The following is a 14,724-nucleotide window of genomic DNA, read 5'->3' as shown; positions in this document are numbered from 1 at the left end:
GCGAAACCCCCTCTTTATCTGTACTATTGCACTTTCAGCAATGATTTTTAGTTTGCATTTTTAATTTTTTGTCTTTCATATTCTCTTTCATATAGTCATCTAATTTTGTTTATGCACATTTTCACTATTAAACAATCTCTCCATTTCCTTTTTCATTTCCTTTGTCCCTGTATACCCCACTTTTCTCTCCACTGATACCTTCAGTAGCATTCTACTTTACCTCATTTTTAAAACAAAAAAATTATGTTTTCATTTTTATTACTCTTCTTACAGCTACCAAATTCTGCTTTAAAGCTTTTTGACTGTTGTAACATAAAGTATTTTTCTTCTACCCTTTTGTTTATTCTAACTCCGACTTCCTTTATCTTCAGGATGCTCTTCTCCACTTCCTTTATCCTCAGGATGTTCTTCTCCACTTCCTTTTCCTTCCTTTAGCCTTGTTTCTCCTCTGCTTCCATTCCCTGCTTCCTCCTTTATCTCATTCGTTTACTATTTCCATATTTATCCTAACTAATTTTGACCTTCATAGGACATTCTGCATTAATCTTTCCATTTTAGTTTCATGATCATTGGTAATATATTAAGTGGACTTTAATCTATTTTAAGTATCTCTATAGCTTGTACAATTCAGTATCACTGCTGTTAGAGCCATTTTCTTTCTCCTCTTAGAGTGGCACTGAAGAATGAATCCTCAACAGTAGGCTTCTTTTTCCCCCCCTTTTTTCTCTTTGTTTTTTCAAGACTGGGTTTCTTTCTCTGTGTAAGCCCTAACTGTCCTAGAACTAGTTCTGTAGACCAGGCTGGCCTGGAATTCACAAAGATCAACCTGCCTCTGCCTCCTGAGTGCTGGGATTAAAGGCATGCACCACCACTGCCCGGCCAACATTAGGCTTCTAAATAAGATCATCCATGAAACAAGAGACATTTAAACCATAAGATGTGAAATCGAAATGCAAAACCAAGAAACATGAAAATATAAGTCAATGTGATTCCACCAAAAGATTGGAACTCCTTCAACACAGATTTCAAATATACTAAAATAGTTATGAAGCTGGAGAAAGATTTCAGAAGTTTACTAGTAAAATGGCCAATGACTTTGAAGAGAATACAAATAAGTAGATTAATTCAATCCAAGACAGGAAAGTCAGCAAAACCAGGAAAATGTCAGGGAAATAGGTGATGAAAGAAGTGATATAGATAAAAAAAAAAAAGTCAGCAAGGAGTCTCAGATTTTGAAAAAGATCTCAACAGAAATGCTGAGATTAAAAACTACTCAAGAGCCGGGCGGTGGTAGCACACGCCTTTAATCCCAGCACTCGGGAGGCGGAGGCAGGTGGATCTCTGTGAGTTTGAGGCCATCCTGGTCTACAGAGCGAGATCCAGGACAAGCTCCAAAGCTACACAGAGAAACCCTGTCTTGAAAAACCAAATAAATAAATAAATAAATAATAAAAAACAACTCAAAACCAAAAACACCATGGGAAGCATTAGCAATACATTTGCTGAGGAAGAGGAAGGAATACCAGGGGTGGAGAATTCCTGCAACCAAACCTCAACGAAGAAAGTCAAGTGAAACGGACATGACCGCAGTGTTCAAGAAAACCAGCCTGTAGAATAGAAGGAGCTGAAACAAAAACTAAATGCAGAGAAAAACCACTCACTGGATTTACTGTAGAAAAGCCCCCAATTGTAAAGGAGGAAATGGCTAGCCAAACACTCAAGAGGCACTGAGAAACCCAAACAGAAAAAGAGCAGAGACCTTGTCCACGCCACATCAGAGTGAAGACGCCAAAAACACAAAGCAAAGAAACACCCCCGAAAGCTGTAAAGGAGCTGGGGAGAAGACTGTGCCTAAGAGCATTTGCCGTGCCAGCAAGAGGACCTGAGTTCAGACCCCAAGCACTCACTTAAAAGCTGGGCATACACATCTGTAATCCCAGAGTCATTAGGGGAGGCTTGAAAAACATAATGTTTCAAAAACAAATAAATAAATAAATACCTGGAAAATCTAGAATAACTAAATTCCTATATGAGCTACCAGATTAAATCAAAATATAATCTCAAACAAAAGAAAAATGAGATGGAAGTAGTAATGAAACATCTCCCAATCAAGAAAAGCCAGAAGCAGATGGGTTCACTGTCCAGCTCTACCAGATCTTTAAGGAATAGTTACTGTTAGCGGCCCTCAGACTGCTCCATAGAACATGAAGGGAAGCGTACCTGCCACTCACTCTACAGAGGTGCTGCTCGGACAGACACCAGAACTGGGTAAAGACACACAACAAAGCAAGACCAAGAAAAACAAAGAACAGACCAAGTTCTCTAACACAGATGCAAAAAATCTCAAAAATAAAAACACTGTGAATCTAAGTCAAGAGCACAGTAAGATCGTAACCAGCTGGATTAATCCCAGGCACAATAGTTGAAACAATGTACACATATCAATAACTATAATACAATGTAAAAACTTTAGGATGTAAATCACGTAGTCATCTCAGAAGATGCAGAACGGGCATTTGACAGAGTTCAATACCCCTTCACGATAAAAGCCCTGAAAACGCTGGGAATTGAAGAAACATACCTCAACATAAGAAAGGCCATCTATGACAAACCCAGAGCCCAGATCATATGGAAGGGAGAAAATATTTCCCCTCAATCCAGTAATGAGAAGTGAGAGCCCACTCGATCTGTAAGTGAAAACGGCACTGAAGTCTTCGCTAGAGCAGAAAGACAAGAGAAAGACAAAGACTCCAAAGAGGAGAAGCAGTCAAAGAATCTCTGTTTGCTTGCTACATATTCATATATTTAAGACTTTAAAGTCCATGCCAGAAAACTTTTAACCACACTTTCAGCAAAGTAACAATTTACAAAACCAACATACAAAAATCAGTAACCTTCTAATACACCAATTATGAGCTTGCCAAGAAAAGAATTGAAAATTTCTATTTACAGTAACATTTAAAAATAAAATATCTAGGAATAAGCTTAACCAAAGAGGTTAAGCTTATTAACCCCTCTCTCCCTCTTTCTCTCTCTCTCTCTCTCTCTCTCTCTCTCTCTCTCTCTCTCTCTCTCTCTCTGTCTTGCTCTCGCTCTCTCTTTTCTTCCATGGAAACTTGGAGACACTAAATAAAAAAATTGAAAAATATACTAGAAGATGGAAAGATTCCCCCCCCCACATGCTTGTGGGTGGGCAGAATATTGTAAAAATGGCTACATTACCAAATAAGATCTATAGTGTCCACACATTCTCCATCAAAATTCAATTACATTCTTCACAGAAGTATAAAAAGTTCCTAAAATTCATATTAAAGCTATAAAGACTCCAAATAACTAAAGCAATTCTAAGCAGAAAAAAAAATACTGGAATTTCACATCTGATCTTAAATTGTATTATAGTCATACACAGTCAAAAAAATATGGTACTGGCACAAAAATAGGCATGTAGATCAATGGGATAAAACAGAGCACCCAGAAATAAACCAACATAGGTACAAACAGCCTCCTAACTTTTCAACAAAGGCTTAAAACATACTGGGTAGCTTCAACAAACAGTATTGGAAAAGCTCATTATCTTTGTAGAAGAATGAACTAGATCTGTATTTCTCACCCTGGGCAAAAACCAATTCCAAATGCTTAAAGGCCTTAATGTAAGTAAGGCTTGGAACTTTGAAACTGCTAAAGGAAAGCATAGGAAATGAATTTCAAGACATAGGTGTCCTACTTCCTTTTTTTATTTCTGTGATTCAACTACAATGACCTAGGCAACGTATAAAAGAAAGCAATTAATTTGGGTCTCACAGTTTCAGAGGGCGAGTCCATGACCATCATGGCAGGGAGCACGGCGGCAGGCGGGCAGGCACAGCGCTGGAGCAGTAGCTGAGACCTTACATCTGATCCACAAGCATGAGGCAGAGAACAAGTTAACTGGTGTGGGCTTTTGAAACCTCAAAGTCTGCCCCCCCCAGGGACACACCTCCTTCAAGGCCACACCTCCTGATCCTTCCCAAAGAGTTCCACCATCTGGGGATCAAAGCCTTCAAATAGATGCACCTATGGCAGCCACTCTCATTCAAACCGTCACAAATGAGCATAGGCAAACACTTTCTAAAAAGGACTCAAATATCACAGAAAACAATCAGACCAAAGGAATGGAATTATATGAAATTAAAAACCTTCTGCACAGAAAAAAAAAAATTATCAAAATGAAGAAACAGCCTACAGAACAGGAAAAAAAAAGTCTTTGCCAACTACACATCTGACCAAAGATTAATATATAAGATATATAAAATCTGTAAAAACTAAACAAATCATCTAATCAACAAATGGGCTACTGAACTGAATAAATATCTCTCAAAAGAAAAAATACAATGGTAAATAAATATTTGGAAAAGTATTCAACGTCCTTGTCCATGCGGGAAACGCAAATTAAAGTGCTTTGAGCATCTACCTCATCCCAGTCTGGACCAGGATGCTGGAGAGGATGCAGAGAAAAGAAAACTTCACCCTCTGCTAGTGCAGGTGTAAATGAAACAGCCATTACAGAAGCAAATCTGGACTTCCCTCAGGAAACTCAAAACTCAGCTACCTATGACGCAGCTACGCCATTCCTGCGTACATACCTGAAGGTGTCTAAGTCAGCACACCACAGAGACGCATGCATACCCGTGTTTATTACTCTTCTAGTCACAATAGCAAAGATAGGGAACCAGTCTAGATGCCCATCAACAGATGAACGTGTAAAGAAAACGTGATACACAATGGAATCGCTTTAGATGGAAAGAAGATTAAATTATGACATTTGTAAGGAAACTGGCAGAACTGGAGGTCACCTTAGGGAAAATAAGTCAAACTCAGAAGACAAATATTGAACACCTCATCTACAGAATATAGATTTAAATTTGTGTGTGTGTGTGTGTGTGTGTGTGTGTGTGTGTGTGTGTGTGTTGTTCAGGCCATTAAAAATAGAAAGGTGACATGAGAGAGGACATCCTGAGGAAGACAGGACAGCAGAAGGAAGGACCGTGTGGACAGAAGCAGAGTATGGGGGCAGGGTAAGGCCAGTAGGGGGAGAAGAGAGTAAAGAGAGTATAATGATTGCTATAACAAAAAACATTGCTTTATATCAGAAACTTAAAAATTAAAAGACTATCACGTTTTTAAATACAAGCACAACATTCTGCATAGTGGCCCCTACTGTAAGAGTTTAGGCTACGGAGAGGCACATAGTGAAGGTGCTTTAGTAGGAAGTGTGAGTCCACAGTTTCACCGTGTCTTGAGTTAACTCTCGTAAGAAGTCTTCGGTAGCAACTCAAAAACAAAAGGTGATTTTCTCCACCCAGGTTCTCCTGCAGCCTGGCAGCTGCAGTGTCCTTTCTGACCACCCACTTCCCGCAACAGCCTCCTATTGGGCTGTGGAGAAATGGAATAGCAGTGAACCGGGGGCTGCAACCACATGGGCAGGTTCCCACTGCAGCTCTAACTCTGGGACTGTGTAAACTTCGGGCGGTTAGTCACCCTCCCTCAGCCTGCATTGCCGCCACTGTTAGCTGGGAAACCGCAGGTGTACTTCATAGAGTCATCATATGCACTTAAGGGATTCGAACCATCCACAATTCCTTACTGGAAAGGTCTATGGTCAGGTGTGTTTTGGAATTAAAGAATTTTAGCTTTCAGGAAATGAATATCCAACATTTCAGGAAGATCTGGAACAATACAGATTTGTTTTGGTATGTCTTGAGTGAAAACCCTAAAAGCTAACACTAAAAGGTACAAAAACTAGCAAAGAGACTCACACAGGATCCAGAGAAGTTGGAGTAATAAATATGTTAGAACACTGGATTGTTGTTGATAGTTACAAAGCACTATAAATTTCCTTTAAAGAAAGGAATTAATAGGTATACTCCAAAAGGCTGAAAAGTGTGGTACACAAACTATCTCTCAATACGGCTGAAAAAATAAAGCAGTGTTGGCCTGGGCTCCAGTAACTCAGGTCGTGTTTACCAACAAATGGGTCAGTAAAAATTCCCACTTGGTTTAAAGGTTTGTGCATTTAGAGCTGCACAGCAGAGGACATGTACCTGTATTCACAGGGCTCAGGGCACACACAGGAGATCCACTGTTTACCATGACCGTGGCCATCGCTTTACTCAGTCCTATGCTTCTCAGCATGGAGAACTCAGTACAACGAAACCCCACACACTAACTCCTCAAAGCACTGAGCATCTGTGGCCACTGCAGTCCTGCTGCTCATCTTAAAATGCTCTTGAGGAAAGCAAGTTGCAGTTGAGACGATTTAAGGTGCTTGAACTCTACGTTCCTTGAAGGTAGAGAGTGCGTCTGACTCACAGAGGTAAAACAGGAATACTGCTTCCTACAAAAATAACTAGAGAAAGAAGCAAACTGGAGTTTTATTCCTTCCTTAAATGACTGTTTATATTTCCCTTTCCTCATCACAGTAAAAAAAAAAGAAAATCATGAAGGTGTGGAGAGACGCCTCAGTTCAGTGGTTAAGAGCACTATTCTTGCAGAGGACCCAGGTCCATTTTCCCAGAACCCACACGTTGGCTCACAACCACCTCTAATTCCAGTCCCAAGAGATTCAACACCCTCCTCTCCCGACCTCCAAAGGCACCAGACACATGTGTGCTGCACAGGCACACACGCGGGCACACACTCATGCACATACAATAAAAACAAAGTTCAATGAACCACATAATCCAGACAAGCACATAAAGGAGATTTTTTTTTGAACTGTAGAATAAACATAAGCATCAGAAAAAAAGTTTCCATAGTAAGTATTATAGAAATACTACAAAACATTACAAACCAGGAACACTCAGTACTTCATCAAGACCTCTACTTTCCTACTTTTTTGTTTGTTTGTTTTGTTTTTTGTTTTGTTTTTGTTTTTGTTTTTTCAAGACAGGGTTTCTCTGTGTAGTTTTGCGCCTTTCTGGAACTCACTCTGTAGCCCAGGCTGGCCTCGAACTCACAGAGATCCGCCTGCCTCTGCCTCCCGAGTGCTGGGATTAAAGGCGTGCGCCACCACTGCCGGGCTACTTTCCTACTTTTATCACTGACTTCATAAAAAGAAAAAATGTTAACAAAATTGTAGTGACTTAAGCTGGGTACTGGTGGCATACACCACAATGCCAGCACTAAGGTGGCCTCATGAATGGGTCCCTGCTTTTCTTGAGAGGAAGAAGCACATAAAACATGGAAGAAAATCAAATTTCAGCAAGAGCCACTAAGGTGGAGAGTTTGAGATCACTGGGCTACACAGCAAGACCCTGTCTCAAAAATGTAACAAATAAGAGGAAGAGAGGGAGGGGGAGGGAGGGAGGGAGGGAGGAAGGGGAGGGGTAGGCATTAGCTGAAGGAGCTAAGTCTAAAATAAGCAAAAGCATAGTCTAGGGATACACTGTGAAAAACTGAAGATCAGAAGGAAGTACAATGTTTACTTTATTTCCCTTTATAGCTACCCGGCTCTCAGTCAACAACCACCACAGATGGTCCCAGCACCAGACTGCTCTCTGCTGCTCACAACCCTTGAGGATGAGGCGCATCACCTTTCCCCAAGATTCCTGCCTGCACTTATTGCTCCCCACTGGTCCCCACCAAAATGTATGCGCGGCCTGGTCCCCACGTGGCAGTGTTAAGAGGGATGGATGGCTTAGCAGATGGGAGGGATGTGGAGGCAGAGCCCCTGTGAAAGGATTCACGATTTTCTTGAGAGGAAAAAAAAAGCTCACGTAAAGTAAATGAAACCGACATTTCAGCATCAGTCACCAAGGTCTAACTGGAACGCCAACCATCCTTATCAGCTATAATTGCGTACGGCTGTCTGTCACCTTGGCAGCCTTACTGGCCAGCTAAAATGTTTGCTCTTCAGCCCTTTCCAGACAGTCTGCCATCCTCTGAGCTAAACCAGAGGTAAGTTTATCTCACCACAGGCAACGTTGGACAATGAATGCCAGGATGCGTGTTTAAAACACATCCTTGAAACCCACAGAAACAAGCTTGGTAAACCCGTCCCCACCCACGCAGGGTTTTTGTTACAAGCAACAGTGTTAACTCTAACTGCAGGGGGGCGAAACGTATAAGAACACCCATCCTTGGCCCAGTCCCATACCAAAACGCTGGGCAGAAAACACTGGGCATCTAAGTTAGACTGTGAAACCTAAGTGATAACACTGGGAGTGGAACTCAGAATACCTTCAAACCAGGGCTGAATTTTCCTTTTTTTTTTCCATCCTGGTCTCCCAGTATCACCCAGCGTAGATTCAAATGCAGCCCAACATCCAAAAATGTCCAGTGTGTACAGACAAAAGGAACCCAGAGAAAAGAAAACTTCCTTGGAAAAGAAAAATAAAGCCTGCCCTCACAGAGTTTCACTAGAACGTTGCTTTCTCTGACTGTTCCCACCTCAGCCCCGGTCCAGTTGCCCTGCAGGGCCAAAGATCAACAGCATCAGCTGGGCCAGCTGGGCGGACACCAAAACTCCAAGAGGATGATTCTCCCGAGAAGAGCTATCCTCTCCAGGGCACAAGGTGGAATCCCACCGCTTTTACTTTTTCTTTTCTTCTAGCTATTGGCTGCCTGATCCCAGACATAGTTACAGAAAATAATGCATCTAAGTAGAGAATTAAATGCTCTGACTTTATATCTTAAAGCTATCAAGAGAAGGGGCTTCGGAAAATCAGAAATTATCAGAGAAACTGCAAGAGAGTTATACAACAAAACGCCATATTCTCATTTAAGTGCACACTGAACTGTTGGCTCTGGATCTGACCCTCCACGGCAGTGCCAATGGTCTTGAGGTTTCCCACTCTGGGAGAGCTTACTCCCCAGCTTCCAGCCTGGAGAACAAGCTGCACAGACAAACACAAACAACATCATAAAGACCGAAGTGGAACTGGAGACACAGCCCCCAGAAGAAGTAGAACAGCTCAATCAACTGCCTGAATAAGGCATGAAAAAAAAAAAAACCAAACCATAGATAGCATCATAACATAAAACAGCTTCAGTGTCCCTTATGGCATGGCTTGAGACCCGAAGTAGTCGGGATGTTTCAGAGTTTGGAATATTTGCATATACATAACAAGGTACTTTTGAAATGGGATCCAAGTTAAGGCATAAAATTCATTTACATTTCATTTGGACCTTGCATATAAGGTGATCATACATTATGCTTTGTGCATCTGTACAGATGTGGAATTTTCCACTGTGATATCATGTCAGTTTTCAAATTTTTGGATGTTGGAGCATTTCGGATTTCAAATTTTCAGATTAGATATATTCAACCTATATTCAAGAATGCCCATAACACAACCCAAATTTACTCAGGAAAGTCACCTTGAACAACCAACCCTCATGACATGGGTACTAGAATAATCCAACAACTTAAAGGGCTATTGTGAGCATCTCCAGGAAGGCAGAATATTCTTGCATGGACTGAAGGACAGTAGATTCATCCTTAACACACACACACACACACACACACACACACACACACACACACACAGAGAGAAATCCTAGCGCTGAGGAAAAAAAACATAATGACAAAACTTTAAAATGTCACCAGATGAATGGAATGCCACAGCGGAAGTTGCAGAAAAAATAACAGGTGAACTGGATACAGATGAACAGATTACTCAAAGAAACAGAAGAAAAGGCGTGTAACAACAAAGGGAGCCTCCGAGACCTGGGGGGAAACGCCAGCCCATTGAATAGTCACATCACCAAAGTTGCAGAAGAAGGACAAAACTTTAAAAATGCAGACTATAAGTTCTCATATTTGGCGAGAGGTGAATTTACAGTTTCCAGAAATACAGAGTCCACTGCCAGACAGATCATAATCAAACTGCTAAAAACTAGAGACAATTGAAAATCTAGAAGAAAGCAATATATATCAGGCATAACAGTTCTCATAATTACAGATTTCTCAGAAGAAACCATGGTGGTCACAGGGCAGAATGTAGAGCTAAATGAAGACAATGGTCAATACAGAAATCTGTGTCAGTGATAAACAGCCTTTTAAACTGAGGGGAGATGAAAATCTCAGAGGAAGAAAAATGAAGAAATCACTCTTAAATTCCACCAACAAACAGATATACTAGATGGAATTGACATGTTCTCAGGTGAAAATACTGACCGAAAAAGAAGATGCAAGATGTAGAAATTTGGAACAGGCCTACAATAAATAGAAAGACTGATTATTAATTTAAAAATTTCCTACAGAGGAAAGTCTAAGCCCATACTGCTTACCTGGCAAATCCTTCCAAGTGTTTAAAAAATTCACATCATTCCCTCATAAGCACAAAGCAGAAGTAGAGGGGATATATATCAATACTCAAGATATCTCAAAAAAGGGTTAACATCGCTTATGAAAATAGACATTAAAAGTAGTATCATCAAAGGGCTGGGAAAATGGCTCAGCAGGCAAGAGCACTTGCTGATCTTGTAGAAGACCCAGGTTAGTTTCCAGTATCCACGTGATGGCTCACAACTATCCACAACTCCAGTTCTAGAGAACCCGACACCCTCTTCTGACCTCCATGGACACTAGGCACATCCATGGGGCACATGCAGGCAAGACACTCATACACATTAAATAAATAATAAAAAATTTTAAATAATCATCAGCTAAATACTGGCAAACTGAACTCAGCATGTAAACATATAAACTGTTTGTCCATGGTCAAGTAAGACACAGATCAAAAAGATGAGATTACATTCCAAGAGAAAAACGACATAGTATCCCACACAGATGGTATGAAAGCACACACGCTCTCGACAGGAGTAGAAAGTCATTTGACAAAATCCAGGAATTCCTCATAACAGAACCATTGAGTAAGCCCAGTAACAAGAGGAACTGAGGGGCCTCAGTCTACCGAGGGTCACACAGCACTCACAGCTGCCTCAAGCTTGATGGGAAAAGACTGAATGTTCCTCCAGTGATACAGAACAATAAACTTGATGTAAATGAAGTAATAATAACATGTCCAAATAACTCCAAGGAGATCTGTATAAGCATACTATATTCATGAACTGGAAAAACCTGACATATTGAGATATCAATTCTCCCAAATTCATCTGTAGAACAGCTGTGAAAACCGCATCAGGTTTTTAAATTTGTTTTTAGTTTAGTTCAGAAAGCAACAAGCAATTTAAAATCTATGTGAAAAGACAAAGGAATTCCCTCTTAAAGTCGGTAAAATAATTGTGAATAATAAGAATACTACTGAGAACTCATGCCATCCAGTTTGAAGACTTGCAACGAGGCTGCAGAAGTCAAACAGTGTTTATTGATGGACGGCTAGATGCAGACCAGGGAGCAGAAATCCAGAAATGAGTCACAGTGGCCAAATGATTTTTAACAAATGCTCAAAGACGAGTCATCTGGGAAACAGGGCCATGAAACAATTAGAAAGCATAAGAACAGGAAACCCACAAGAGCTCATACAGTCTACAAAACGTCACTCAAAATGGATCCGAAATCTTAATTTATAAACTTAACCATAAAGTTTCCAAGAAGAACACAACACAAAGAATCTTTGCAGTCTTTAATTGTGCAAAGAATACTGAATATGATACAAAAAGTATGTCTGATAAAAAAAATTAAAGAAAAACAACTGAAAACGGTTGCTTTGCAAAAACCCTGAATGAAGAGACAAGCTCCTAACAACACTTGTCAATCACGTGTCTGATTAGAAGACCTGGAACCAGGACACGTGAGGGACTCCCCCAGTTCTGCAGCAAGGAGGCAAACAAATCAGTGTTTGTTTTTATATATATTTTCAAGAAAGCCTTTCTCCCTGGCTGTCCTGGAACTCTCTCTGTAGCCCAGGCTGGCCTCGAACTCACATTGATCCTGCCTCTGCCTCCTGAGTGCTGGGATTAAAGGTGCGTGCCACCACCTGGCCTAATTTATTTTTATTTTATGTGCATTGGTTTTGCCCGCATGTACGTCTGTGTGTCAGGGTTGGATCCCCTGGAACTGGAGTTACAGACAGTTGTGTATACTGTCATGTGGATACTGGGAATTGAACCCGGGTCCTCTGAAAGAGCAGCCAGTGCTCTTAACTGCTGAGTCATCTCTGCAGCCCCCTAAGCCAGTGTTTGAAATGGACAAAGGATAGAAGGAGACCCTTCACCAAGGAGGTTGAACAAACGGAAGCGAGTCTGGAATGATGTTCAACAGTACCTATTAGGGAAGCAAAAACTACCACATACTTATTGGAAAAGGTTTAATAAAAAAATGTGGACACTCTTGAGTGTTGGAAAGGGTTTTAAACAACTGAAACTCTTATGCATGGCCACTCTGGGGAAGTTTCTTATAGTGTTAAACACACAGAGTGTATGACCCAGTGATTCCAGTCCGTAAGTGTGGACACAAGAGAAATGAAAAATCAGCATTTCCACAGAAACCTGCATGTTCATAAAAGCTCTGTTCATGACCACCAAAGACTGTAAAGAACACAAATTTCCTTCAACAGATGAATGGCTAAAAGCTAGCACACCCATAAATACAGTCATACTGATCCATGAAAAGGAACTAACGAGTGCCATACACTATTGAGCCTAAGTGAATCTCAAGGGCATTATGCTGAGTGACTGCATTTGTATGGCATTCTAGAAAAGGCAAATCCATATGACAGCATGCATCACTAGTTGCCAAGGGTTCTGGTGAAAGAGAAGTATGACCACAAAGGGGCGGAATAAATAAATATGGAGGAGCACCACAGAACTGTTATGTATTCTGACTGTGGTGGGAGATTAAAATAATCCATAGGCCACAGCTCAAAGAACTTGGCATGCATACACACACACACACACACACACACACTTTATGTTAATATTTTAAAAATAAATAAGGAATAAGCCTGGAAGGGCTTATAAGGCAATAATGCCTAAAGGCAGGGAGAGTTACCTGGGTGAGAACCAGGCAAGCTCTCTGCTGTGAGGCAAACACAGCTAGTCTTCCTTCCCAGTGAGGCAGGTGCAGCCAGTCATAAAGGAGAGGTGAGGAGCCGAACACCACTGAGAATGATTTGAGGTGGACACAGTGATGGGCCCGTGTAGTGTTGAATGACAGCCCTGGGCCCTCAGGGTTAGAAGCCTTAAATACCTCTTATGCATTGACCTTTTTGGACATAACCTCTGGAAAGTAACTAATGGGAAAACAGAAAAGGCAACAGAGCATGGGGCTGGAGGCCCATCCTCCAAGGCCACCTTTCACCTAAACTCCATCAGCAAAGCCCTGCCTTGCACCTTGCAATATGGTTGTGGTTAAATCCTTGCTAAGGTTCAGTATCATTCACGGTGTTGGAGACGGGACATAAAAAACATAGTTGGAAGTCTGATATTAATTCATCTTATGAATCTGTAAGGATGAATGCTGACTAAGTCTCTTGGTTTCCAGCTCAGTCATTTGGGTAGAGCGCCCACAGACTACTGCTATATACACTTCACAGAAAGAGTACCGTGCAGGCTTCAGGAAAACAAAGGTTTGCTCCCAAGTCACTTTGATTCACGCGTTTATCACAACTTCAATATATTTTCCTTAAAAGTTCCTAAGATACAAAGTGCTTTCCAATAACATCATCATTCAGAATGAAAACTTTAAAGGGGGGTGTTTCCATGTGAGATTAAATGGATGCCTGAGGGTGGGGAGCTATAACTCTCTCCCTACACTGCAGAACCCTCTCCCACTCCTAAGAGTCCTTCAACTCATCAGGGCATGTTCACAGAGACACTGCTGCCTGGCTGGCAGGAAGAAGTCTCCCAAGTGTAAGGAGGGAGGGGAAAAGAGAAACAACCCGCTGCTGACAGAGTCAGTAACAACAAATCCAGCGACTGCAAAAGCCGTTTACTGACTTCCAATGTCTGGCCATTTAATATATATATATAATTTAGCTTATATAACTTTTTTCTGTGACACAATAATACAAAATTCCTGTTTTGAAATACACATACAACTGAGGATTCAGTCAACACATTCGATTCCCTGGTCATGAGCCTGCTATATATAGGGCTAAATATTACAGAATTTGGGAGCCTAAGTATAGGTGTACATTTGTGTGTCAAGTGGGCAAGGTAGCAAATGATAATCTTAGTACTTAGGAATCTGAGGGAAGAGGATTGACTGTACTGGGTTACATAGTAAAGTTCCAGTCTAGTCTGGGTTATATAGAGGGAGACCCTGTCTTTCAAGAAGAAAAGAACTCTGTGAGTTTGAGGCCAGCCTGAGCTACAGAGTGAGTTCCAGGAAAGGTACAAAGCTACACAGAGAAACCCTGTCTCAAAAAAATCAAGAAGAAGAAGAAGAAGAAGAAGAAGAAGAAGAAGAAGAAGAAGAAGAAGAAGAAGAAGAAGAAGAAGAAGAAAACAGTGCTCGCTTTGGCAGCACATATACTAAAATTGGAATACAGAGAAGATTAACATGGCCCCTGCACAAGGATGACACGCAAATTCGTGAAGCATTCCATATTTTTGAGAGAGGAGGCATTCTGCAGGCGAGGGACGTCAAGATCATGATGGGAGGGCGTGCAGAGATGACCGGCCACACTAGTGGAAGCCCATGACCTGTGGACTGGCGGCTGTGGAGTCCCCATGGGACTGGACTAGGCCCTCTGGATACAGAAGATGATTGTTTGGCTCGAACTGTTTGGGGGGCACCAAGGCAGGGGGATCGGGATCTGTCCCTGGTGCATGGGCAGG

At 41.4% G+C, this 14,724-nt stretch overlaps 1 protein-coding gene and 1 non-coding gene across 3 annotated transcripts in view; one reads left to right on the top strand and one right to left on the bottom strand.

The window, feature by feature from the left end:
• Cacna1d (calcium voltage-gated channel subunit alpha1 D) overlaps positions 1–14,724 on the bottom strand; it is a 304,192-nt gene that overhangs the window by 233,668 nt on the left and 55,800 nt on the right. The window lies entirely within an intron of this gene.
• On the top strand, positions 14,395–14,498 carry LOC131920235 (U6 spliceosomal RNA). The gene has a single exon (XR_009381581.1). It is a non-coding gene; the product is annotated as a U6 spliceosomal RNA (small nuclear RNA).

This window comes from Peromyscus eremicus, chromosome 9 (genome assembly GCF_949786415.1).
Source record: "Peromyscus eremicus chromosome 9, PerEre_H2_v1, whole genome shotgun sequence".
Classification (NCBI taxonomy): domain Eukaryota; kingdom Metazoa; phylum Chordata; class Mammalia; order Rodentia; family Cricetidae; genus Peromyscus; species Peromyscus eremicus.
The sequence above is the reverse complement of the archived record's forward strand: the minus strand, read 5'-3'. Positions and strand labels throughout refer to the sequence as shown.